Raw genomic sequence first — 25,924 nt, forward strand, 5'->3', positions numbered from 1 at the left:
ACAACAATCGTGCTCATGCTGAAGCCGAGTGGCGAAACATTCCTAACAGCACTCTCCACGTGTTCTGGGGATGTAGAAGCAGTAGCAAAGGTACTCGAGAATTTTTGAGCAAAGAGAGCACAGATTCCGCCATCAGAGTTCGCAGTGTTGCCATCCAGAAACATTTGAGTTGGAATACCAGGTTCATTCCGCTGACTTTTGACATGCTTCCAGAACGATTTTGGGTTGGACTTGAGGATACGTTGAAATCGAAAAAGATAATTTTGGTAACAATGCTTACTGGCTTTTTTATAAGCGGAGTTCAGTCTTCGATATACATCCTTAGTTTGGGAGGATTTGAGCTTATGGTAATTTCTAAGAGCACATCTCTTCACCGTCTTCAGTCGACGCAGTTCTTTCGTAAACCAAGGTGTCCGCCAATTCCCGGAAGACGTTCGCTACAGACCAAAGTAAATGATGTTGAAATTTTATTGTTAAAAAATTTGGCCCCTTAATTTATGCAGTATCATTGTCCATCATTCGATTTTAATTGTTGTTCGGCCTTAACAAATTAAGGACCGCAATGATGCTTTTTTTGACCGCGAGCCGCGAAGAAATCTTAACCAAGAAACACAACAAAACAAAACAAACAAACAAAAGTTTTCGATTATAAGCAGTAACAATCTAGTTCTTAACGAGTTTTGCTCTAACTGCGGTTTATTTTTTTTTTCTTTAGTTTCAAATATCTTAAATGTTCCAAACTGCCTAAGCAACTGATAAACTAACATTTGTAAATATTATGAAGGAGTTTTGCCGGATAACGTAACTTGAAAACAAAATCTGCTGGCGGTAAACAATGCATTGCTTAACCACGCATTATCATTTTTAATCGATATTTTTACTCAGAATCATTTGATTTGCAATTCTATTCAATTTTCAGTCATGTCTATCATGTTTTATGGATCTGTTGATCTTGGCCCTTAAAAAAGTTAAAAAGACGTTGAGCCTTTCAATTGAGATTATGATTATGGTAATAAATTTTAATTGCAGATAAATTTCCCATAGAAGAGATCAGTTTTCAAGTGGGCATATTTTAACCCTGCAAATCTGTTGGGGTCAAAACTTAATTCATTTTATTCCGAGGAGCGAGGAATATGAGAAAAATTTTGGGCCGCTGAATGCAAATTTATTTTTCTATCTCTATCAGCTTCTGTTCGCGGTTTAACTTTTGAATATAAAGGGCGATACGGTCAAAATTTGGTCAAGGGAAAACGCGTGTAAATCGGTGAAATCGTATATTTGAAAAATCAAATTAAATTACTTTTTCAAGTTTAATTAGTATAAAATTCAGGAAAAATATTCATTTAGGCTTCCGCTTTTCCAAATCCGAATTGCCGGGTCTTACGCTTAACTCCTGCCATCAGATTTTGTACAGCCACCTTGTCCACCTTCTTCGTCGCAGAAAGCCAGTTTGCCTTGAACTGCTGCTCGTCCTTAGCAGTTTTTTGGTCTTCTTTAGGTTCCGCTTGACAATAGCCCAGTATTTCTCAATTGGGCGGAGCTCTGGCGTGTTGGGAGGGTTCTTGTCCTTGGGAACCACCTGCACGTTGTTGGCGGCGTACCACTCCATGGCCTTTATACCGTAATGGCAAGATGCCAAATCTGGCCAAAACAGTACGGAACAACCTTGTTTCTTCAGGAAAGGCAGCAGACATTTATTGAAACACTATTTCATGTAAATTTCTTGGTTGAAAGTCCCGGAAGCTATGAAAATACTGCTTTGCAAGAAACAGGTACAGATGGCTTGCCAAACCAGATATTTCTTCGCGAACTTTGGCAGTTTCATGTGCTTGAAAATATCTGCTACCTTTCCCCTTCCTTTTAAAACTCCTGTCCCGGAAGCTGTTTGTAGTCGGCTTTGACGTAGGTTTCGTCGTCCATTACCACGCAGTCAAACTTCGTCAGCATCGTCGTGCACAGCCTCCGGGATCGCGCTTTGGCCGTCGTATTTTGTTTAACATCGCGATTTGGAGTCACTACCTTCTTGTAAGTCGATAGTCCGGCTCGTTTTTTGGCTCGACGCACGGTTGTAGACGATACACCCAGCTTATTTGCGGCATCTCGGAGAGAGAGGTTAGGGTTTCGCTTGAAACTACCGGCAATTCTCTTTTTCGTCTCAGCGGCTTCCGGTTTTCCATTTCCCCCCGATCCAGACTTCCTGGCTGTCGACAAACGTTCCCCAAACACTTTAATTACGTTCGTAACGGTTGATTTGGCAACTTTTAGCGATATTGCCAGCTTTGCGTGCGAGTAGCTCGGATCTTCGCGATGCGCGAGCAAAATTTTGATACGCTGCTCTTCTTCCTTGGACGGCATTTTAACAACTGAAGAGCGAATCAAAATAGGAGCAACATTCTACACACACACCTTCAAAATGAAAGGAGTTCAGGTTTTTTAAATGCAAAATTGAAAGAAATACGTCATGTTGATATTGACCAAATTTTGACCGTGTCACCCTTTAGGTTAAAATTCATTTTACAAAATTTATGCCCTTTTTGACAAAAGTGTTATGTTTTGAGAAAAACAATTGCTTTTTGTTTAACAAAATAAATCTCAGATATATTTTAAAAGTTAATGTAACCCTTTGCATTCTTCAAAAAAATGTTAGGTAGATTTAAATCTTCAGTATTAAATACTTTACAACACAAAACTTATTTTAGTGATGCCAGAAATAGTTGTAATGTTGACTATAAAATTTCCTAAAAATTGTAGAAATTTTTTAAGCGCTGTGTTTCAAGAGTATTTAGGCAAAATCTGTATTGTTTCTTTTCAGAAGTTTATCTCTTTGTTGCAATATTCTCCATCTTTATCGTTGTATGAATGGAGGATGATAAAATAAGGTTGCCAATTTTCAGCACGTATCCGGGCCGGACAAACCGGGCAAATTTTATATAAAAACCTGGCAAAATCCGGGCATTCGATTTCAAATTGACGACTATAAATCCGAGCAATATCCAGGCAAATTTTGTCAAAACTCAGAAATTCCTCAACAAAAATCAAGAAAACAAATGAATAAATCCGGGCAAAATCCGATTTTTCAATGAAATCCGGGCAACTGGGCCGGGCCGGACTGTTCTTAAATTAAGTATCAAATATCCGGGCAAACCCGGATAAAACCAGGCAATCTGGCAACCTTATGAGAAAAAAGCTTCAAAATCATTCTTGGTTTTTCATATAAGTTGGTTATTTCATCAGTTATCAACGATAGATATCACTCAAAACTGAAGAATTTCATGATTTCTAATCACCATACCATGACAGTTCAAAGTGATAAATAGACAAAATCTGACAAAAAAAGATTTCGGGAGGCAGAAATCCTCCAAAATCAGCATTGAAAACATAGACACGAAAAATTGCCTATATTTTAATTATTTTCATTGCAATTAAAATTATCCCGTTACTAGTCGACCATTTTTTTTCGACAACTTCGAAATCGCTCAAGTTGAACATTCCGGAAAATCTTTTTGTTACTTTTTACCAAAATGGCTGGATTTCAAGATTCGCACCAATTATGCAAGATACGTTTGTTTGAATTGGTTTTCTATAAATTTTATAGAACCAGCAATTTTTTTATTAATTCACAAACATTCACATAACATCAAAATAACCAACAAATCGGTAGAGAGAAAAAATAAAACCTGAGTAATATCTATAGTTTAGTATGGCTTTGGAAATATCAATGTAACATTTCTTACGTAAGATTTTTGGAAACCTCCCCTACCCCCCTAGTAAGAGATCGTAAGCAAATGAGAAACCAACCACCTCTCCCTCTTTATGTGCTTACGTAAATAGTGAACGGTGCCTTATTCATTGTTGTTCGTGATGGATTCATTGGGTTTTTAATTTCTCTTCATCTGACTGAGGTAAACTTGCAAAATATTACGATTTTTTTCTCGCGCCAGAGTTCGCACATAAAAATTTGGCAATCTCCAATTTCGCTCTACAGTTTCGTTTTTTTTCTCTCACCTTCACTGTATGCCTCTTGAATACGAGAATAGATAAATTAGAAGCATTGTCGTGGGACAAAAAGATAGTGATATTTTAAAAGGAGACTTGATCTTTTATTCAGGGAACCCAACACTTTTGCAAAACAAAATCACATTGACTATTTTTGACCGTAATACTTTTCATTAAAAGTTCATTAAAAGTTTGAAAAAGAGAATTCTGAAAAGTAGTCTGCAACCTTAAAGTCATTGCATACTTAAAGGCGAAAATGTATAATTCACACAAAATCATTTTTTAATTCCGTTCTACGAAGCAGGTATTATTCAAATACTAATTGTTGGATAAAAAATCAGTAATAATGTGCTAAATAAGCAGGGATTACGATCTATTTAGAAGATAAACACATATAGTTAACTAAAAGAATCAATTGAACCCATAACTTACATTTCAGAAAACTTTTCTGAAAAAAAGTTTAGGATTTACGATTGAAAATATGGCTTTATAAAATACAAATTATACTCTAACAATTGTTATATAGGAAAAATATTTTATCTATAATTTGTTCATGTTGGTAACATTAGAAAGTGATAAAAAAAAATCTTCAAGACTTAAAGTTCAAGTCACATTTTGTAACATTTTTCAAACAAAATTCAATAACTGAAAAAACTAATTTGTAAATTATTGTAAATTTGTTGTGAGCAAACAACATAGTTGGTTTTGCTTTGTTTGGCTCATTTCTCTAGAACATTTGTAGGGTATTTCAGTTTCAAGATATAGCTAAGGCACCAAATCACCACAGGGATCAAGTCTCCTCATTCTCCTCTACTGTGTTCAATGTTGAAATGTTCACTTTTAGGCTCTGAATTGCGTGGAAGTACTTTTGTAAAGATTGATATGACCCTGAAAATGTAGTGTTTACCAGCGTAATCTTCCAAAAGCAGAATCTGGAATCCATTTATTAAAGTAAGCATTAAACTGAAAATTTATTCAAACTTGAGAAATGTTGCATAACATTATAAATATACACATTTCGTGTCCTTAATAAAATTGTCACCGAAGCTGATCTCTTGTTTTTATTCTGTCCCAACCATCAAATGAACATGATGATTTCTGCACCGGTAGATACTTCAGCAAAAAAAGTTGGGAAAAAAGATGAAAAACCGAATCGAATGTAAACAGGCAGAGCAGAGAGAGTATCTATTGCTGCTGTTCGGAAAATGAAACATCCCGCTTTATCGCCGTCGTCTCTTTCCCCCCGAAGATTACCCACTAGCTGGCTACATAGTGTTCGTTTTGTATCGCCTAGCGATGTGCCCACATTTTTATGAGGTGGAAAATGATGGAAAATTTATGAGTTTTAAATGAAAATGTTTATTAAAGGTTGCGTGCTGTTATTACGGTCGAGAGAGAAATGCTTTCGTTGCGTTTTCCACTGCCTCGAGATTCGCTTCGAGGCAGGGTGCTTTCTTTTTTTCCTCTGTCTGTCGGATGCAAACGGCCTGCGTTATTACTTTATAAGTAGTCCCGGAGGAGATAAATTACAGAATATGAGCCGGTACGTTCTCGTGTTCGATTCGAGTGAATGCATGTCATATCACAGGGAATGACTGATGGGGAGTCGACAATTCGATAGAGAATGTTCTACAGCATTTTCTACATTTTTTATTAACTGGATATAGGTGTTAATGTTAAACATTTAAATTTTGAGCAAACGTCATCGAAGCAAGCGATAGCTTGAAGTACGAAAGTAGGCCATGACTAGTTGGCAAAAGACGTGTTTTCCCTCACTCGGTAATAATTTTGATTTTAGTTTTTCGCAAATATTTTTATCTAAAAACTAGTGTGATTGATCTTAAATTGGAAACCTGCAAAAGTTGACTGGATGAGGCAAATCTGCCTTCAACTATTCTTATACATTGCTTCTGTTTGATGTGTCCCGTAGATGCCGACTTATAAGGTGAGATCCAACCTTTTATAAAATTTCCTTTTCAACATTACATAAGTGAATGCGATTATGATTTCAATTACTCTGGCTCATGTATCTGCAAAAATCTACATAGTGTGTTTGGCAGTGAACTGCACGTTTCATTCCTCCACTTGTTCAAGTATCTTTTGCGGTATTAACCACATGGTTGGCCTGGCCGTAGTAATCTTTGCAATGCATTCTCCTGTAACAAAGATTATGTTGTAAAGAAAAATGAAGGACGCTAGTCTTTCGTTTTCCAGGATGCTCACATGTTTTGGCTACGGTGATAGCTCGAAATTCAAAATTCGAAGAAATTTAAGGCGCAAAAACTAGACGAGAAAAACAATTTCTCACAACTACGACGTTTCCATATCGGTTTATCAACTAATCGATTGATTTGCCACATTCAATTTGTCAGTTCCGTTTGTCGTCATGCCATTCCCAATCAATATCAGCATCAAATTTTCCGGTGGAGTGGATCTAATCGAAAACATCTTTCCTTATCGACATCTTCTTTTATCGATGAACCTTTTGATGGGCTAGCAAATGAAACTCTTAAAGCATTTTCCATCAATCACCGCGAGACTCTCTTCTGGTCGGGTCGTAACAGTGGTATGACTGGCTGTTGTTTTTTCTTCGCCATTATCCCAATTCATTCCACATTCACCATCAGCAACTGAAAGAGGCGAACGATTTTGCGATGCACCGAAGGATCCCCCGGGTAGGTATGTATTATTGTTCTGCACAATTGAACCGAGTAATCCTCAAACACCGTAAATCCCGGAGGATTGGAACCTGGAGGATGGCATGGGCTGGGATGGATTCAACGAACGAACGAACTGCCACCGGATGACTAACTAGGGAACAACAACACGTCCTGGCGAAACCGTCGAACCGCATTCCGTAATAGCTGACGGGGATTGTTCAGGGAGTAACTCAATGGATCGGTTCAAATCTAATGAGAAATACCTATTCAATTTATCCATTTTTGAAATAACGCGTTTTTAAAATACTTTTAACAAAACTTCAAATGAAATCTTGAGTATCTTAATCTCGTTTAAAAAATCTGCAAAAAATCGGTTGATTGTAGAAAACCTGCGAATTAACTATACATATCAAGACCGATTGATGTAAAATTTGGCATGGAGTAGTTTTTCGAGTAAACAATTATTTCAGTGAAGTTTTAAGTCCCTCCTATCTCCCATGCATAAAAAACATAAAATACGATAAAATTCACTTTAATTCTATCAGTTGACGAGTGGTTCTCATCAAGTTTTGTGAAAATGTATATTAATTACATATAATGGACCCTCCTTCTTTACTATTGAGAGGAGGGGGTACTTCACTCTATATTTTTTTTATAACTGACACAAATCTGACTCATTCTTGGGTAGGGTATCTGACAAAACCTTTGCTTAATCTCTGACTGGTGATTCTCCAATTCAGTTTTTGGTCTCAACGCGACATGTTTCCAGCTCCTAGAACCATGTGAGCTACTTCTATAGCTTCTTGCAGAACGAACGTAAGTGTGAGAAAGGGTTTGATGAGGTTCGAACAATCGACCTGACACAATCCAACCAAAAACTGAGTTTTGAAGCGTGGGACCCTTCTTGGTGACCTTTCTTCGGCCCTTCTTCAACAAGTCCAAATAGTATTCGGCACCAATGACCACATCGATCCGCTTTGAGTCATAGAAGCAAGGATCAGCTAACAAAGTGGAATCGGGAATCGACATGGGCGAAGGATCAAACGATGTTGTGGGTATTTGTAGCTTAAGTTTTGGCAATACAAAGAACTGCATAGTTTCTTGGAAATAAGATATTTTTGGCGAACGTGGACAGACTTCTGCATGTATGGACTTTGTCGAAACTGACTGAGACGACCCAATACCCTAACTGACAAATATGTAGGTGCTTCTTTCAACTTCAGCTTGTTCGAAAACTCTTGGGACATTAGGCAGTGCTGCGAACAAGAATCTAACAAGGCTCTGGCAATCTGAGCGTTACCGTTACGGTCTTTAATCTTCACAAGAGCGCTAGGAAGCAGAATATTCGAAGCAGACTTAAAGCGGGCCATAGACTACACAACATTTGTACAAATGCGATGAAATTCGATGAAATTTTGTCGCTGTGAGCACGATTTGCATAGTGTATGGCACTGCTTGAATGAGCGCCCAAACGGTTGGAGTAAAATCGGTCGGGATCGAAATATTTTGTACAAAACATTCTCCCAGCCGGGGTGGAGATGGTTTTTTTTATTGCTGTTGCTGTTTTCGCCAGCAATCATTTGTGTTCGCGTGAAATATGTTTGTATAGTGTGTGGGCGAGCATAGATCAAACAATCGACGCGGAATCATCGAATTTGTACAGGCCAATTTGTGTAGTCTATGGCCCGCTTAACAGGTAGTTCGATGTTTTTTATTGCTGGGGATGTTCAAGCATTTTGACTGTCGATATGTTTTCCTTCCTTTTCTAACATATGCCGCCCGCATTGAAATGATATTTCAAGGCGGGCGGCATATGTTAGAAAAGGAAGGAAAACATATCGACAGTCAAAATGCTTGAACATCCCCAGCAATAAAAAACATCGCACGGCTTGACAGTCATGCCGTCGCGTATGTGTGGTAGTGTGTGACTACCGAAACAGCTGACTGAAAAAGCAGCAGCACTGTTGAACATCGCCCCGAAAATAAATTGTCGCGAATCCGTTCAAACCGAAGTGCAAAGTGTTTAACCTTCCTAGGCCGTTCGCAAAATTTTCAACAAATTATTTTTCGCTTGTTTTGACTAGTAAATTGATTTCGTTCCACTGGTCACATATCTTGACCGATATTTATGACTTAAGATTCATTGTTTGGGTAATTTATTCAAGATTTTAAATAAATAAAATTTAAATCGATTTGACTTAGCAGATTACCTATAGAACGCTTTGAACAGAAAACCTCCGAAAAAAGACATCATTTTAAAATTCTTATATCTGCAGTATATGTTAGTGTATCAATTTTTTTTATATGTTTTGAAATTGTGAAAAATAAATCTTTTCAAAAGTATATAAAAATTTTAGGGTCCCATGGGAGTTTTGGCCGTAATCTTGGAATTACCGGAAAAAAATTCTCACTATTCAAAAGAGGTAACATTTTTTCTTAACATTTTTTCATTCTCGTATTATGAATAACAGTAATATTTGAGATACTATGTGTATTCAGTGAAAATAATGATCATGTTATCAAAATAAAACTAAAATTTGAATTTTGGAAATCGGTTCAGTTAAGAATGAGATACAACACTGCAAAGCAAAAGTTCAAAAAAAGAAGCTTTTTTCAGAAATTCCACGCTAGCTTGAGCTTAGCTTGAGCTTAGATAAACCGTACATTTCAGTAGTTGCTTCTCCGTGATTGACAAGAACCATCAAAATTGTACATAGATCCAAATAAATGGGGCTTGGGATTAGCTTACCATTTTCTGTGTACACGTTTCGAAGGTTCCTTATCTTATATGGTCAATAACGGCGCCGGCCACGTCCTTACGGTTCATCTGGGAAAGGGAAGGATTGTTAGTTCGACTTCCGTTGCTACTAGAGACCGAATACACCTCTAAATCTCCACGGTCGTCACAGGAAGGGTGGTTTGTTAGTGGGGAAGGTAAATTAGATCTGGATTCCCTTTGGGAAGGGATGTGATCAAAGCAAAGTTAAATATTTAATGTTCGTCGCGTCGCACACTATCGAGTTCACCGCGTTTTTATTACGAGCCCTTTTTTCAGAAATTCCACGCTAGCGATCAAAAACTCCATTTCATATTGAGCCGAACGGCTTATGTGTAACTTTTTTTTTCAGCTTGCCAGTTGTGGCATTTCCGGTGGTCACCGGAAGTTGCTTTTTCTACAGGTTATGTATCTCGTGGTTTTAGTAATATGTTCCAAATTTCATATTTTCCGATTTTTTTCAAAAGAGTTATGTCGATTTTAAAGTTCGCTTCGGGTCATATTGACCCGAACGGCCTAGGAAGGTTAATTTGCAATCCGCGAATTCCGAACAAGTGTCCGAACCGGTAGTGCAACTGGGTAAGCGCTTCTTTGTCTGCAACAATAACTTAATAAATATATTGTTTGCTTGGAAATACAAGGAACGTTACATTCTTAAACGGTATGCTGTTTTTGATTGTAAGTGTTATGGGAAGCACCCCCTCAATATTAAAGTGAGAGGGTCCATTATATGTTATCAATCTTGATTTATATTAATTCTTGATTTACTCTGGGTGTTTTCTGGAAAGTTTTGTTTCATGTTTTCTTTTTAATGAAAAGGGACCTGAATGTACTTAAAATTATCCTAAAATGCAAAAAAAATACACCGTCTTAGCCGATTCAGCCTTTATAGACTGTTAAGGGGGGGTAGGGTCTAACACTTTCAAAAAATCGATTTTTTTATTTTTTTATTTTCTTATTGTAAAACATTTCAAGAATGTTGTGTCAAATTTTCAAGTCAATTGAAGCAAAACTGTAGAAATTATAGGCATTTATCTCCTCCTATCTAACACTGCAAGAAAGCAAGAGCAGAAACTTCAAACGCGTTTTTCTCGAAAGCACATTTTTAAAGTCCGTGGACATCGTCATTTCAAAACTACTTATCCGATTCTTTTTAAATTTGGAACATATTTTCTACATATAAAATACCAGACCCCAACATTTTCCTTTTTTTTGTTTTACTTTGGGGAGATTTTACAGATAAAAAATGGCGGATTTTTTCGTGAAAAATCGTAGTTTTTACTTTTAACAGCCACAAAAATTGCATAAAAAATTTTAAAGTTAAATAAAAACTTTGGGGTCCAGAAAAACATCTATTAAAAATATTTTGCACTGATTTTTTGACTAAAGATGTTTCTGTGCCGAGATACAGTGTCCACCGCAAATCCTGTTTTCTAAAAGGCATCCTCGAAAGTGCTCCGTCACCGGTTCATTTTTCAATATTTTTCTACGAAAAAAATACTAAATGTTCTTTTAACAATGCTTTGTATAATGTAAAAATTTGAATACATTTGTTTGAACGATAGCTCTAGAAAAAAAATCGTGAAAATGGTGTTTTTCTTACCCGTTAGACCCTACCCCCTTAGAACCTTAATTTTTCTAAGATCATAAGTCTTGTTCTTTAGAGCGTCATGAAGTGGGGTTGATTTCGTTGAGCTTTCGGGAAATAATTCTGACTTCCAAATAATGCATGTTAGCACCTATTTTTCAAACAACCATTGATCGTTGAAAATGTTTGAGCATGCATTACTCAAACATTTTGCTACGTAAGGATAATGTTCACTTTACCACTCAAGAGGTTTCTTCAATAAATTGAATTCAATTATTTTTGTGCCAAAGATGACCAAACGACTTCGATAGATAAATAAAAGAAAGTATAAGCTATAAGCTCCCGATCTTTCATATCGAATATTTGATCGTTACTTCGTTTGGGCTCCCAATGATAAAACTTTGGAAAATTTAGTTCTTAACGCAAACATAGAACATTTGGGGCAAGCTTGTGCAAAGGACTTGCCAATGAGAGGAGCTTGTCTATGACCGGACACCGCCTATAGCCAGACAACATTGATTTTTACAAAACGCATGATCTCAGAAATGTTTTGACCATGCTAATAGACTAAAAGCAGCCTTATATGTATGATGATTGAAAAATGGTAATCCGATCTGTAAAGGTAAACCAATGACGGGCGTTGAAAGGTTTCGAAAATTTACACTTTTTTTTTTGGATTTTCAAATGTAAATTGCATTCAAACGTCATCGTTGTTTGGTTATCTTTCGACAACAGTTAATAAAAGATTACAAGATTAAAGTTGAATCAAAATAGTAAGAAAATTGAAAACAATTCATTGTCTACGACCGTTAACTCGACTTGAGATTTTTCCCATATCTACAGCAGCTTTAAATATATAGTTAGCAGAAGATAAAGAATCGAACATGTCAAGGCCACGCGAACGAGGAGGAGGGGTTTAAGGTTTTAAACCCAAAACCCCAACCCCCCCCCCCCCCCCCCCCATGGCGATTTTTTCCAAGTAAAATTTTCAAATCAAGAAATGAATTTACCATAGTAACCAGAAATTTGTTGATCCCTAAAAGGTGTGCAGAAATAAGTGTCAAAAAATTGGCTCGCCTCCGGTGGAATTAAGTTGGGGAGAGTTGGGTAACTGAAACTTTCGCTACTCAGTTAGACTGTCTCGTACTGCCAAAGCTTACCGTCTCGCTACCCAGCCAGCACATTGACACCTCTCGCTGGAAGATTCCAAAACATCTACCGCTTGCCGATCCGCAGTTCAACATTAGCCAAGGTGTTGATATCATCATTGGAGTTGCTCTGTTCTTCGACCTTCTTCAACACCAGCAATTCTCTCTTGGAACCGAGTTTCCGAAACTACAGAAAACGGTCCTCGGATACATCGTTTGTGGCACATTGAAGCAGCCAAATGCAGAGCTTAGAGAACTGCAAGCATGCCACATCTGCGTTGACGATAGCCTCGATACTCAACTTCAGAGGTTTTGGGAAGTTGAAAATTTCGATGACGGTAAGGCTCTTACTCCTGACGAACAACACTGCGAAGATCACTTCACAACTACCGTTTCCCGTGACGATACAGGTCGTTATATCGTTCGCCTTCCACTCAAGGAAGAGAAGGTCTCGATGCTTGGCGATTCATACACCGCTGCACTTCGAAGATTCCAGCAAATGGAAAAAAGATTCTGTGTCAACCAAGATTTGCATCACAGCTATTCAGCTTTCATGGCAGAGTACGAGAGTTTGGGTCACATGGAGTTGATTTGCGTCGCGCCGCGTAGCCCACAGTTTTTTCTTCCTCACCATGCCATCCAGCGTCCAGAAAGTACGAACACCAAAACACGGAGCAGCCGCTCTGTCGCTCAACGACGCTCTCTACGCCGGACCAACAGTTCAGCCAGCTCTTTTCTCTACTGTCGTTAATTTTCGCCTGCCATTGTTCGCCATTACCGCCGATGCAGAGAAAATGTTCCGGCAGATTTGGGTCCACCCTGATGACCGGAAATTCCAGCAAATTCTTTGGCGCAGAAGCCCAACTGACCCAATCAGCACCTACCAGTTGAAAACTGTTACTTACGGTCTTGCAAGTTCGTAACCAACTCGCTATCGACGAGGGAAGTCGGTATCCTCTTGCCGTACCTGTAATTCAAAGGGGCACATACGTAGACGACATAATTTCTGGACACGACGAACACGACACGATGATAGAAACCTGCAAGCAACTTATGGAAATGTTGAAGTCGGCTGGTTTTGTTCTGCGAAAATGGGCGTCAAACTACAAAACAGTTCTCAGCGGCGTTCCGGAAGAGCTCTGGGAGACATCAACAGAACTAGAGCTCGATCGTTCTCAAGCAGTCAAAACCTTGGGTTTGTTATGGTTTCCCGAGGAGGATGTCTTCAAATTCAAGATACCTGCTCTCTCAGAACTTGAAATTGTTACTAAGCGCATAGTGGTTTCTGAGATGTTTCAGCTGTTTGATCCCCTTGGACTCCTGGGGCCTGTAGTCGTTAACGCAAAGATGTTCGTCCAAACCCTCTGGGAGGCTGATCTATCGTGGGATTCTGAGCTTGCAGAAGATTCTTACACTCGTGGAGACAACATCCCAGCCAAGTAGTGAGAAGTTTGCTATTTTCGAGCGAGTTATTTGGAGGTGATCCGAAACCGGTCCAGTGGAACCCATCCGTCCCGAAGAACCAGCTGTCGGCGTTGGACAACATCGGAGGTGACCGAGAACAACAAGCCGGAATCACAGGTGATTACAAAAACAGTGGGCCACTCTAAATATCTTAGTTGTGTGTTGAGATAAAAATCTCAATCCAACTGTCATTGTTGAGGCTTTGCGTGAGCATGTTTTTCTATATGTTGTTGACTTATGTACGTACCATATGCTTCTTTTGTTTACCTAGCCTAGAATTACATAATTAAACAAGCACTCGAAAAATTGCATCCGTGGGAGACCTAAAGTACAAAACAAAAATATGCTCATACGCTTATGATCTAAGTTTTGTCATGTTCTTTCACGTGCCAAAGGAATTTTTGATGAAAGATTAATAAGTCACACAAACGCAACCAATTTGCAAATCTTAGCTTGTGGGGAGTCGTGGGCTACTTTTTGTGGGGTATATTGGGCCACCTATAGGTCAACTTAAAAACTTTACACGATTTCTTGTCAATCCTAATTGACACGTGGCCAGACTTGTAAACCATCGACATTTTCTCTGACAGTCGCACAGCCTGCTTTTATCAGTATCATTGTTCGTGCCATCAAACGAATGCGACCGAAAACTTGCCGAACAGTCGACTACCATCAAACGAAACGACATTCATTCTTCTTTGTGTGATTGTCGAACGAAATTTCGTGTCTTGGTACACGAGAGGGATAATTTGATGGTCAAACGACCATCATTCCCGACAGTTTACGACATCGCCTATCTCTTTCACGCAGCAAAACTTACAGACTCAATAAGCAAATGCAATCTTTTCTATTCACTTCCTCCTGTTGAAAAAAAAAATCGTCACTCTGCAGCCTCTGCAGCGCCGGGTGATGTTTGGATGTGTTGGTCGAACAATGTGGAATGATTATCTCGATTATCTACGCAAGAGGGATGAAAGTCAAACGACTAACCACAAAAAAGATCAAAATTTCATTTGACATTTTTTGCTCTCCGATCAAACGATTGCGCTCTCCACGATTGTCACGAACGATGTGTGGTGGTTGTCTCCGGAAAAATTCAAACGATGGTGACCACTTACAAGCCTGCACGTGGCCCACGTTTCCCCACAGTTTTTCAAAATCCATAATAAAAATGCTTTTTTTAAAACAGTCAGAACTCGGGAAATTCATGTTTTAAAAAATTAACCAAAATGCTTAATGATACTTTAAAATGTAGAAAACCTTTCCATTTATTTTTTACTTTTTATCTTTCATCATGAAGAAGTTATGAAGTTATCAATAAACCTTTTGACACACAAAAACCTTACACTAAGAATGAGCTTTTATTAAGAAGTTTAACTAAAAGAGTTCAGAATTTAAAATCAGCAATTTCAATTTCAAAATACATGCATCGAGTTTAAATATTACCTACTCATCAACAAGTTGGAGTCATGTTACAGGAGTTGATTAAACTCACAACTGTCAATAGAATCAGCAAAAAAAAATCTAAATCCTAGTCCATTTTGTTATTATTTATCTTATTGATTGTGAAAATAATTGTTCTTGTCATTGCAAAATTTATGCTGCCATAAAATGTTCTTCAAAAACCAATTTCAGCCTCATACAAAAAAAAATGTCATGTTCTTCACCCAAAACTAGAGTTGATATACAAAATCTGACAAAAGATTAAAGTCCAGGAGAGCAAAATCTACTAAATTTTTAAAACATAGGCTCCAAACGATGTTTCCTTGAGTAACCAAATAAATTCTTCAAATAAGTTTTTTAATTGATAAGATGTCTATTTAAAAAAAAATGTTTTAAAAATGTTGAAACAAATATTTTCAATCTTGAATTTTTGTTATAGTTTTCAAATAAATTTTCCGAATTATATTGAATCATCTTCTAAGGTTTACCGAATTTTAAATTAAATTTTTATTTTTCTTGTAGTATTTTTAATAAATCTTTGTTTTGCAATCCTGATTTTGTTTTTTTAAACAATCTTCTTAGAAACCTATAAATATTAATTTTTGATTAGAAAAGCATAGTTTCTATGTTTTGTCCTTTCACGAACCCAATTTTCCGACAGACGGCGCTACAGAGCCTGAAGGGTAAAACTAGAAAACCTGCGCTCGAATTTAAATAATGGTTCATTTATTTTTATTATATTAAATCATCTCAATTGAATAGACAATCATTTTTTTATGAAATCTATGAAAAGTTCGAAGTATGATTCGAAGTAGCTGCTGCAGGGCTAAATTTTAATTAGCAAAGTTAACTTAATTCGTTTATGCATTCAATATTTATTTTCGGGGATTCCTTATTTGTATTTTAATCAGTTTCTTATTCATCATTCAAGAAATCACCTATTTTCCAACCAACAATGATGAATTAAACATGTTATGTAAACATTTTTAATTCAACTGAAAATGAATAAAAGAAATTTGAATTACGATGAACAACAATCAACAACTATTATCATTTTGCTGAACAATTTTTAAACATGGTTAATCTCTATCCTGGTCTGTAATTTATGCTTCAATTCGGATTTGATTTCTGTTTAAATCCGGTGTAATATTTTATATATGAGACCCTTGGAGCCAAAGGGGTATAAGTGCATAGAAGCTTATTTCGAGAAAACAGGCTTTTAAGTTGTTGTGTTTGGCAATTTTCCATATATTTTTCGAAAAAAATTATTTTGCTTTGTATCGTAAAAGTATGTAAATAAAATTCTTAAAATCTGAAAAAATCAAAAAATAAAGTTAGAAATATGAAGAATCGTTTGGCATCATTAACTCAAAATCGACCATTTTGTCACTTATACCCCTTTGGCTCTGAGGGCCTCATGTGTACATATGTATTCTTTTTCTGTACACTGATTCTTATGTCCAAAGCTTTTAATTCTGGTTTTATTTTAAGTTTGAATTCGCCTTCTATTTCTAGTGTTCCTGAAATACTGTTTTCAAATTTGTAAACTTGACTGCTTAGAATTTATTTTCAAGCTTACTTCTAGTTCAGAGTAAGGATCATCATCTTGAAAAATTTATCAATAACTCACCGGAAATCGCATTAATTTGAACCATTGAATCGTATCGTAATGTAATGAGTAAAATAATGGTTTTAAAAATCAATTAGCTTATTTGTTGTGCGTTTTTCATATTGCTATTTTTTCTTGCTAAACTTGAATTCCGAAACAACATCCCCCCCCATAGACGGGTCCATTGGACGGTCCTGAAACACGTAAATATGTTAGCCCTCAGAAAAGTTTGAAACTCTTTTTTTCCTGCTTCAAACAAGTTCTTACAGATTTTTAGAAAAGATGTCGGGTTCTAGTTAGTCGAAAAAAAACATGATAGAGTTCTTAAGATGTTCAGTATTAAAAATCTGTGGACTTAAGACTTGTGCTAGCGTCGGAATGCCTTACAAATATCAAATGTTGTAGAAAATGTGCCAAATTGAACAAAACAACAAACCTGTTATCTCAAAAAAATATTTAAATTTTATTATTCGAGTTTTTTAACCTCATTTGGGATACTATACAAAATGTGATTTGAAGATCATTTTTGATCACTTTGAAATGTTTCCCACATGAAATAATAATTATAAAAATATGTATTCCAATATGTCAAACATTAGATTATATATAATACTAGCTGATCCCATACGAACTCCGTTTCGCTTTTAACTTGAAATATGTCATGAACAGTTTGTATGAAAGTCAATAGCCAAGCATTTTCCCGATGCAATTCCAAATTCATGGTTAAGCAATAATACCAAAATCAACGATCACTTTTTCTGTCGTCTGATAATGAATTTGAAATCGGGAATCAACTGACCATGCCAAGAAACCCCGTGTATGAATTTTCGTCCCGATGAAAATCGAAATTGAATACCCTTCGCTCAAAACTCCCGTGTGCAAATTTTCAAAGCAATCCACTACATAATAACGTCAATATCGCTATAAATAATGGAAAATTAATCAATATGATCGACCCCTTTCGTCGAGCCTTGTCAAGAAATTTAACATCTGAAATCGAATTCCAGTCCCTGAAAACTACCGTGTGCAAATTTTCATCCCAATTCGATGTATCATTACGTCAACATCACTAAAATATTGGAAAGCTAATATGGACGACCCCTTTTTCCGGTCTCTTACATTAAGTTTGATAGCTCAAATCGATTGCACGTCTTTAAAAACTATCGTGTACAAATTCTCATCTGAATACGATGTATAATATCGTTAATATCACAAAATCAGCGAACAGTTTATATGGACGACCTCTTTTGCCGGCCCTTTACACAAAATCTGATAACTAGATCAAATGCCCATCCCTCAAAACACTCATGTGTAAATTTTCAACACAATTCGACGAAAAGTAACGTCAATATCGTGAAAACAATATTTGTCTTGTATGGACGACCCCCTTCAGAAGGGGTCATCGAAAAATCTGGAAACATTTTTCATCATTCCTGGTCATAATAAGCATCCATGCCAAATTTCAGACCTCTACCTCTTAAGACGGCTGAGTCTATAGAGGACAAACAAAAAACCAAACCAAACAAACAAACAAACATACAGAAATTGCTTTTTACATATATAGATGAACTTCATAATGTCATATTTTCAAAGCAATAGTAAACTCTCAATTTTTTTAAGAAAAAGTTTTCCAAAATGTATGTTTTGGATTTAATTGATCAATTGGCGTATCAATAACTCCCCGAAGCGTTTTCCGGTTCAGTTAATTAAAGTGATAGATTAACATATTACCTATCACCTGCAGCAAGTGGAAAAACGAGCTTCATTTGTATGTATCTGCTAGCATCACCTTGTGGTATCTAGTCGGTATTAATTGATTTTTTTTACCGTTTCAACGTTCAATTGCAAACGGCAGATAACACAGTCCGAATGACTACGTAGCATGATTTTGTTGCACTTCTAACAATCGATATTTTAAGAAAAACTCTTCTTTAAAATTCGAGCTTATTGTACTCAACTTGTTTCAGATGATTTTTGGATATTGTAATTTTTTCCAATTAACATGATACTTCCAATTTCCACAAACATGAAAAAAAGTCGGACCGGCATGTTGTAATTGGACCGAGCGAGGAGGGTGGCCGAATATCAATAATGGGCCGAGCAGTTTAATTAACCTCTGGCGCGCAAATAATTCGGCGGCTCTTTATTGACTCGAAAGAAATAAAAAACCAGCCAAGGTGCGGAAATGTCGTGCGTTTCTGTACACATTCATAGCTTCGGTTGTTCGGGGCATCGCAAATGGGAATTTGTAAACTCATTAACCTAATAGCCGGTAAGGCGATACGAACCTGCTACAATGTTGTGATAAGAATTCGTGGGCAGTAGTTGTGTTGTTAATATTTTGTTAACCAACTTGAAATCCAACCGTTATATGGGATAAATAGGTTGGTATACAAATTAAAACATTTACCTATTTACAAATTTGAAGACCAAAAAATCATCGTATTTTGTTACCAGGGTTGTTGGCGCAGAACCGTTAAAAACCATATTTTTTAGATACAAATGCTTAAACTTAAAACGTTTCAACTTTAAAGCAAACATATCATATATTTGTCTTGCTGACGTGAAGAAACGGAAAACACCATAGAATATTCCTTTAAAGCTTTCTTAGTTCATTTAGAAATGGGACACTTTCTTTTGATGATAGCTAAGTTGCTAGTAATCGGACATGCAAAATGACAGCGTTGATTGCTTGTAAAATGTACTTTTCTGTCTATTCTTTTGTTTTCTAACATTAATACTATCGCACTCCTGAGATATTCTAGATGCAAGAGAAGAAGATAAAAATTACTGTGCACAGTTTCCTTCAAAATCCATCACTATGGAATCGAGAGCTGACAAAACCGTGTTTTATACCTCTTGTCAAACAGTTGCCATTAGTCTGGATTGTTAGATTGACATATTTTGAATCATTCTGCCCAAAAGTAAGTAAAAATATGTATTGGTTTGGATTTAATGCCGATTGTAGAAAACCCCATTTAAAAGCGAGTTTTAGAGGGTTAATAAAAACAATTTTTGATTTTTTTTTCGCAAAATAATAAATTGAAGACGGACATGAATAACATCAACAATTTTTTTTTCAATCATAGTTCCGTTTCCTGTGAAACATGATTTAAATCAAAAATAAGAAATTTTTAAATAAAGGGGATGAATTTGTTTTTTTCCTTGTGATATCCTTTAAATAAATTTCAATTCATTATTTTTTCAAAACTATTTTAATTGCAATTTCCGATTTTGACAGAAAGCATCAAAAAGACCATTAAACTGACTAGATGCCCTGGCTCACAGTTTACACTTATTATTCAATTCCTTTCTACCATCCATTTAGATTTCTGTCTGATGTCCACGATGACGTGGACGAAATTTTTAAGCGCCTTTTCAATTAATCGTTAATTTTTATAGTAAAGTTTTCAGTAAAAGTCTGTGTAAATAGCGTAAAAAACTAAAAGCTATATCGCTAGATTGAGAATTTGAAGCTTTACTTTTTTAAATGAAAAGGTTATCTCTCGATAAAATGGTAATTGATGCGAGTGATTGAAATCGTGAAATCCCAACGCACCCCTTTTTTTATTTTTGTTGTGAAAATTTGTCATTTTCGATTCGTACGTTCTATAAACAATATAATGAAATAAGCTATGATTTTGAAAAATAACTTTTAAAACAGTGTGTTTTTTAACTAATGAAAAATAAGAACTACAGAATAGGCCTAACAATTCTATATTGAGTTTCATAATTCACTGAAATACAAAAAATAAAATAAGAGAATAAACTTGAATCAATTATCATTCAAAAAATTCACTTCAATGAATAAAAAATTAGCTCAGATTGACAACTGATAAAAGATACATCAGGAAACGTTCAACTTTGTTGGATAAGATGTTTAGTTTGGAAAACTTTTTATGGAGGCTGATTGATGCCTTTGTTTGTACTTGGCACCAATTGCTCGGGTTTATCTTACATATATTTCTAACTAATCAAATCAGAGTGTTAAAAATATCATTTTTGCTTATTTTTTCATTAGTTACCTTTAGGTTTATTGTTGTTTCAAATATTTTCAAGATCGTAGAAATCATTAATCCAAAATCAAAATATTGTTACACATTTGAAAAAAAAGAAGATAATTTTGATTTCAGTATCATAACTCAGATTTTTAAATCATTATTAGTACAGATGTACCGAATATTGACCATTTCAACTATTCGGCCGAATATTCGGTCGAATATTCTGGGGATTTTTCAATAGAAATACTTCTATTTCTAATAGAAATCTTCTATTTCTACCATCTTTATGCCCCTCATGTTTTTAAGTCGAATCAACCCAACAAGATGTTTCAGTTCGTTTTTAAAGTAGAGGTCTCTTTGATTTTCAAAATATCACCATTAGCTGAAAGGACATCGCTTCTAAGACGTTTATAACAAAAAAGAATGGGTTTCAGTGAAATCTGGGACATAACATGTAAAAACACATGCCAAGCTATCTGAAATTGGTTTTTTTATATCGTCTAGTTTTTGCTAGATGTCATCAAAATAGTTTCCAAAAAGAACGATGATCTTTAACCTTCAGCATACAATACTTTAAACGACATGTATTCACACGGCCGAGTCTAAACGATTCTTTGAAAAACTTGTAAAAAAAGGAAAAATCTGAACAGAAACCAGGCAGTATTCTCAAATATACAAGAGGAAAGAAATGAACGGAGCATGTCGAGTTTGTCGAGTCATAAACCTATGGATTTTTATAGATCCTTTGAAATTTTAAATTATACTTTATTCTAAATGGCTCGTGATATCCTGTCGTTAAAAAAAAACCTTCGTAAAGTTAATTTTGTCAAAAAAATAAAAAAACTTTTTTGGTTTAAATAACACAGCTATAATTTACGGAAGTTTTCTTGTTTCTGCTATATAGGCGAAAAAAAAGCAACTGCATGGTGAAAGCAATGCATTGTTTATGCCCTCAACGAAAAATATTTAAGATTTCTATTTTATAACTTAAGTTACCTACTTTTTTTTTGTCATCGCATTAAAAGTTGAAGGATATAAAAGCTGAATTAGGGCAAAGTTGTGTTAGTTTGTCTAAAAAAAAGTTTGCTCTATATTCCATGAGGAAGCTCAAATATCAAAAATTTATAACTGACTAGCTGACACGGCAAACTTTGATGAGTTTTTCCAGTTTGAAACTTGATTGGTACCGTGAAATGGGGTGAATCGAGACAGTTTTTGGACTATTTTCGTAATATTTCTGTCATGTTGTATTAAAAGGACCTTAACAACATAATGTTGAACGTGGACCAGTGCGTTGTTTTTCGCTTCGCAAATATTTTATAGCAATTTAACCCATTATGGTCAGACTCAATTTTTTTTTTGTTTTTTCCACTTCCCCGTATTAACCTTTTTCATCACCCAATTATATACAAAGAAATGTTATTGATAGAGCCTACCTCCAGGGGCGAAAATTATCGAAGAAGATTGATTTCCAGCCAAAGCGATTATCTTCTGGGATAGATTTAAAAAAAATCGTTTTTCATTATTTCTTCATTTACAGAGGATCCTTGACACTGATAAGTTCATTTTCTATAAACCCCGAGATAAGTGCCAAAAAATATTTTGTTGGAATGTGTCATTTTAAGCAGTTTCTACCAAATTGCCTTTCTTTTTTCGCCAAAATTATGTTAGAAGTGTTCTTCATCGTATAACAAATTTGCTGACATGGCACATCGCTATTTGCAGTGTTTCCAACCCAGCAAACATTTTTGTAGGTATATTTCTCAACAAACTTTGTTATACGTTTCATATACATTAATGAATCATCGCACAAAACTCGAAAAAACAGCAAATACCTACAAAAGTGGGAGGCAATGTACATACATATTTTTAACTTCTGGCTTAAGCGATAAGAGCTATACAAATTGGACGATATACAACATATTATTCGGCTCTGCGACGTAGTTCCACCTCCCCGTGGTGCAGAGTGGAAACGTGTCTGCAAGTCCGGCGTATTGCAGATGTACGGCCAAGAGAACTACACCAAACCCACTAGAGGCCGTCGACGGGTCCCGCCAAACCCGCGCGGAAGAAGTGGTGCACCCGGGTACTTAGGTACCAGTACTTGGGTGTGAGCGTGATGGTCCAACACGCTGTCGGGGGGTCATGACCCTGATATGCGGATGCGACCGGAGGGAGACCGATCGCCAACTTGTTTTGCGCTTCGGTGGGTATAGACCCGTCTCGCAAAATGAGTAGATGCGCAAAGTGGTGGCCAATGGTGGGCCGATCACTTAGGGACGTGTTTACACGTCAGTGTCTGAGAGGCACATTTTGCCGGAGGTGTCAGGGTTCGACACGCGTTTCGGGAATTGTTGCACCCGAACCGCGAGTGTGACCTGATGAGGGCGTTCTATAGCTCGATCTGCGCTTCGGGTGGTCAAGCGCCCGACTTGAAGATCGGGTAGTTGCGCTGAGTGGTGACTTAAGTCAACACTATTTGTGAGTTCGGAGGAGTCTGAGTCCTACACGTGGCCTAGGGGGCTTACCCCCCCTACCCGCGTGTTTGAACAGAGAAAGTGCCGTCGACAACTCGCTTTGTGTTTCTGGATCTTGGACTGGATTCACAAAGTTAGTAGTTGCGCTACGTGGGGACCTCATTCACACGATGAGATGTCGGGTCCTAACTCGTCAGAGGAGGGGTCGCGCATCGAGTTGTGTTAGAATGAGGCTATGCTATCAGAGGGTTCGGAAACGAGTATTGCCTTGGAGCGCACTAGCGCGAAATGACCTCCCACTATTGAAGCAAAGTGTGTCAAACAGTTCGAGGTGGGAACAAAGGTCAGTGGCCCCAGGTGGACTTTATGGCGTAGGGGGTACAGTGTTCCTTAGCATTGTATCATGAGTCGTCCAATTGCACCCATGGACCCAGAGTAGCAAACTGGGGGGACGCGGTGGCTCGCCGTGCCTTGGAATGCAATCCGTAAAATGGATTTACCACCTGGGTTAACAACTACTTACTTACTTACTTACTTACTTACTTAACAACTAATAAAAAAAAAAAAAAAAAAAACAACATCTTATTCGAACATCCTCAAATTATCCCAATGTACCATCTAATTTTTAGCAATCTTTTCGCAATGTTTATCGCAGAGAATACAACAAGGTTGTTTTCTCACTCAGAACAAATTTGCAAGTATGGCGGACTTTTCATCATATCCGATTTATGCCGACTTTAAGTAACCATTTTTACGAACGTTTACTTTTTTGGTATGCATTGCGATTCGCATTAACATTGTTAACGAATTGAGCTTTCATTTCTAATGCGATTTTATGTTTTCTGGGAAACAACACTTCTCAAAGTTTAAAATTTAGCGGATTTTCATGTTGCAAAAACATATTTTTTAATTATATTTTAACGAATTTCCATATTCCATTCTGATTTTCGTTATCTATTATGCATGTGACGTGTACTCTGTATTAGATAATTTTTGATTTTTATGATCATCCCCTTAATAACAATTTTATTTATTTATCATATTTATTAAGATATGAATGCTTATGCACTGAACAAAGAAAATTAGAACATTAAATATATTCATCGAATTTTTACTCAAAGCAACTTCAAATAAAATAGTTTTGGAATCTTTAAAGCTTTGATCTTGAATTCAAAATCAGAAACGAAATTCAAAAAAAGTTTTCGCAAGTCTTAATCATTTTGCATTCTCTTTGTTTTGGATCTTGGATATATTATTGGATATATTTTTCTCGAGTCTGAAAATTTAGATTTTCGAAGATTTTTTTGAAACAAATATCTATTTCTGACTTCTGTTACTGAGTTTTGGATTAAATAATTTTTATCCTAAATTTCTTTTTTCGGCATCTAAGTATAATAAGAAGAAGAGTAGATTATCTAAAGTTTCCTAATTTTCCAAAGAATTTTTTACATTGATGAAGTTCTAATGGAATCACAAAGTTGGTATTATTCTATTCTCAAACTAACTCGATACGTTCCTAACATTTCAAAAAATACCAAATAAATCAATTCATGGTTGTCTTATACTAATTAGTTTAAAAAAGACGTTCTCTTGGTGTTTCCATGAATAGTAAAAGAAGATTTTATAAAGGAATATTTCATTGTTATCTGTTTAGTTGTTTTTGGAATATTAAAACTTTAACAGTCATATTGTATATTTTTTTCCTTGAATAATGTGACATTCCTAAATATGGCCGGAACAAAAAAAAATAACGGGGTATCCGGAAATTTGACTTCAAAATTTTCAATCTAAAATCCGGGCAATACCGAGCAAATGTGAGCTAATTTCAGCTGTACTCAACAAAACAAATTTGTTTGATTATAAAGAAAAGCACTTGAATCATTTTGTTTATCGAAACACATTAGCAGATTTTGAATCATATTTAAAGCATCCAGAAACCGATTATGATTATTCTGTTAAAACTTGCTCAAAAAATTTCATTTCAATACGCAAAAATTTGAAAAAAATATTTTGGCTTTATAAAAGATTTTTGTTTTATTTTGCGACCTTTTAAATTTTTTATCAAATATCCGGCCAAGTCTGAGTAAAAATATGGTTAAAACGTCTCTAATAATAAAAAAAAATCCGGGTAAAACCGGGCAATCTGACAAGCGTTGGGAAAATCAGCTAATAAAATGTTAAACTTGCCTTGGAATGATCTGGCAAACTTCCAGCATAAAGATTGATGAGTTTTGATTGCTTTTGGAGTCTTCCTATTCTGGGTGCTTTGGAAGAATAGAAAAATTTGGAAAATTGGGTGCCATGATTTTTATTTGATGTGAATAAAAACTAAAAATCAATCTTCAAGTTCCACAAAAACATTTTTGAAATTATTTCTCCGTCGTGTTCCTCTCTGCGCAAAAAAGAATACAACAAAAAAAAGTTGCATGCCAATCGGTTGGATCCATAAATAAAAACCGTGTAATTTCAACGATCATTTTATAATTTACTTTGCTGGCATATTGAGGTTTGTTTTTTCTTAGCTATGGCTCGGGGGTCCAATCCTTATAAATTGACATATAATGCAACTTTGGGCCACTATAATACTCACCTTGAAATCGCTGAACTCCAAAACAAACAACTCAATGATCCGGTGAGAGATGTGCCAGCAGTGATGGACTTGGATCACATATTCGAAGTTTATCATTTCTTAAAGTCTAAATTTCTTAGTTTACGTCTATTGATCTTCCTTTTTTCTTCTCAAAATGTACCAAGCCGCCGAC

The 25,924-nt window shown here is 36.1% G+C and overlaps 1 protein-coding gene across 3 annotated transcripts in view; it reads right to left on the reverse strand.

Moving 5' to 3' along the window:
- The window catches only part of LOC129745053 (somatostatin receptor type 2-like), a 326,740-nt gene that overhangs the window by 298,660 nt on the left and 2,156 nt on the right, over nt 1-25,924 (reverse strand). The gene's annotated exons all lie outside the window — the stretch shown is intronic.

This window comes from Uranotaenia lowii, chromosome 2 (genome assembly GCF_029784155.1).
Source record: "Uranotaenia lowii strain MFRU-FL chromosome 2, ASM2978415v1, whole genome shotgun sequence".
Taxonomy (NCBI): domain Eukaryota; kingdom Metazoa; phylum Arthropoda; class Insecta; order Diptera; family Culicidae; genus Uranotaenia; species Uranotaenia lowii.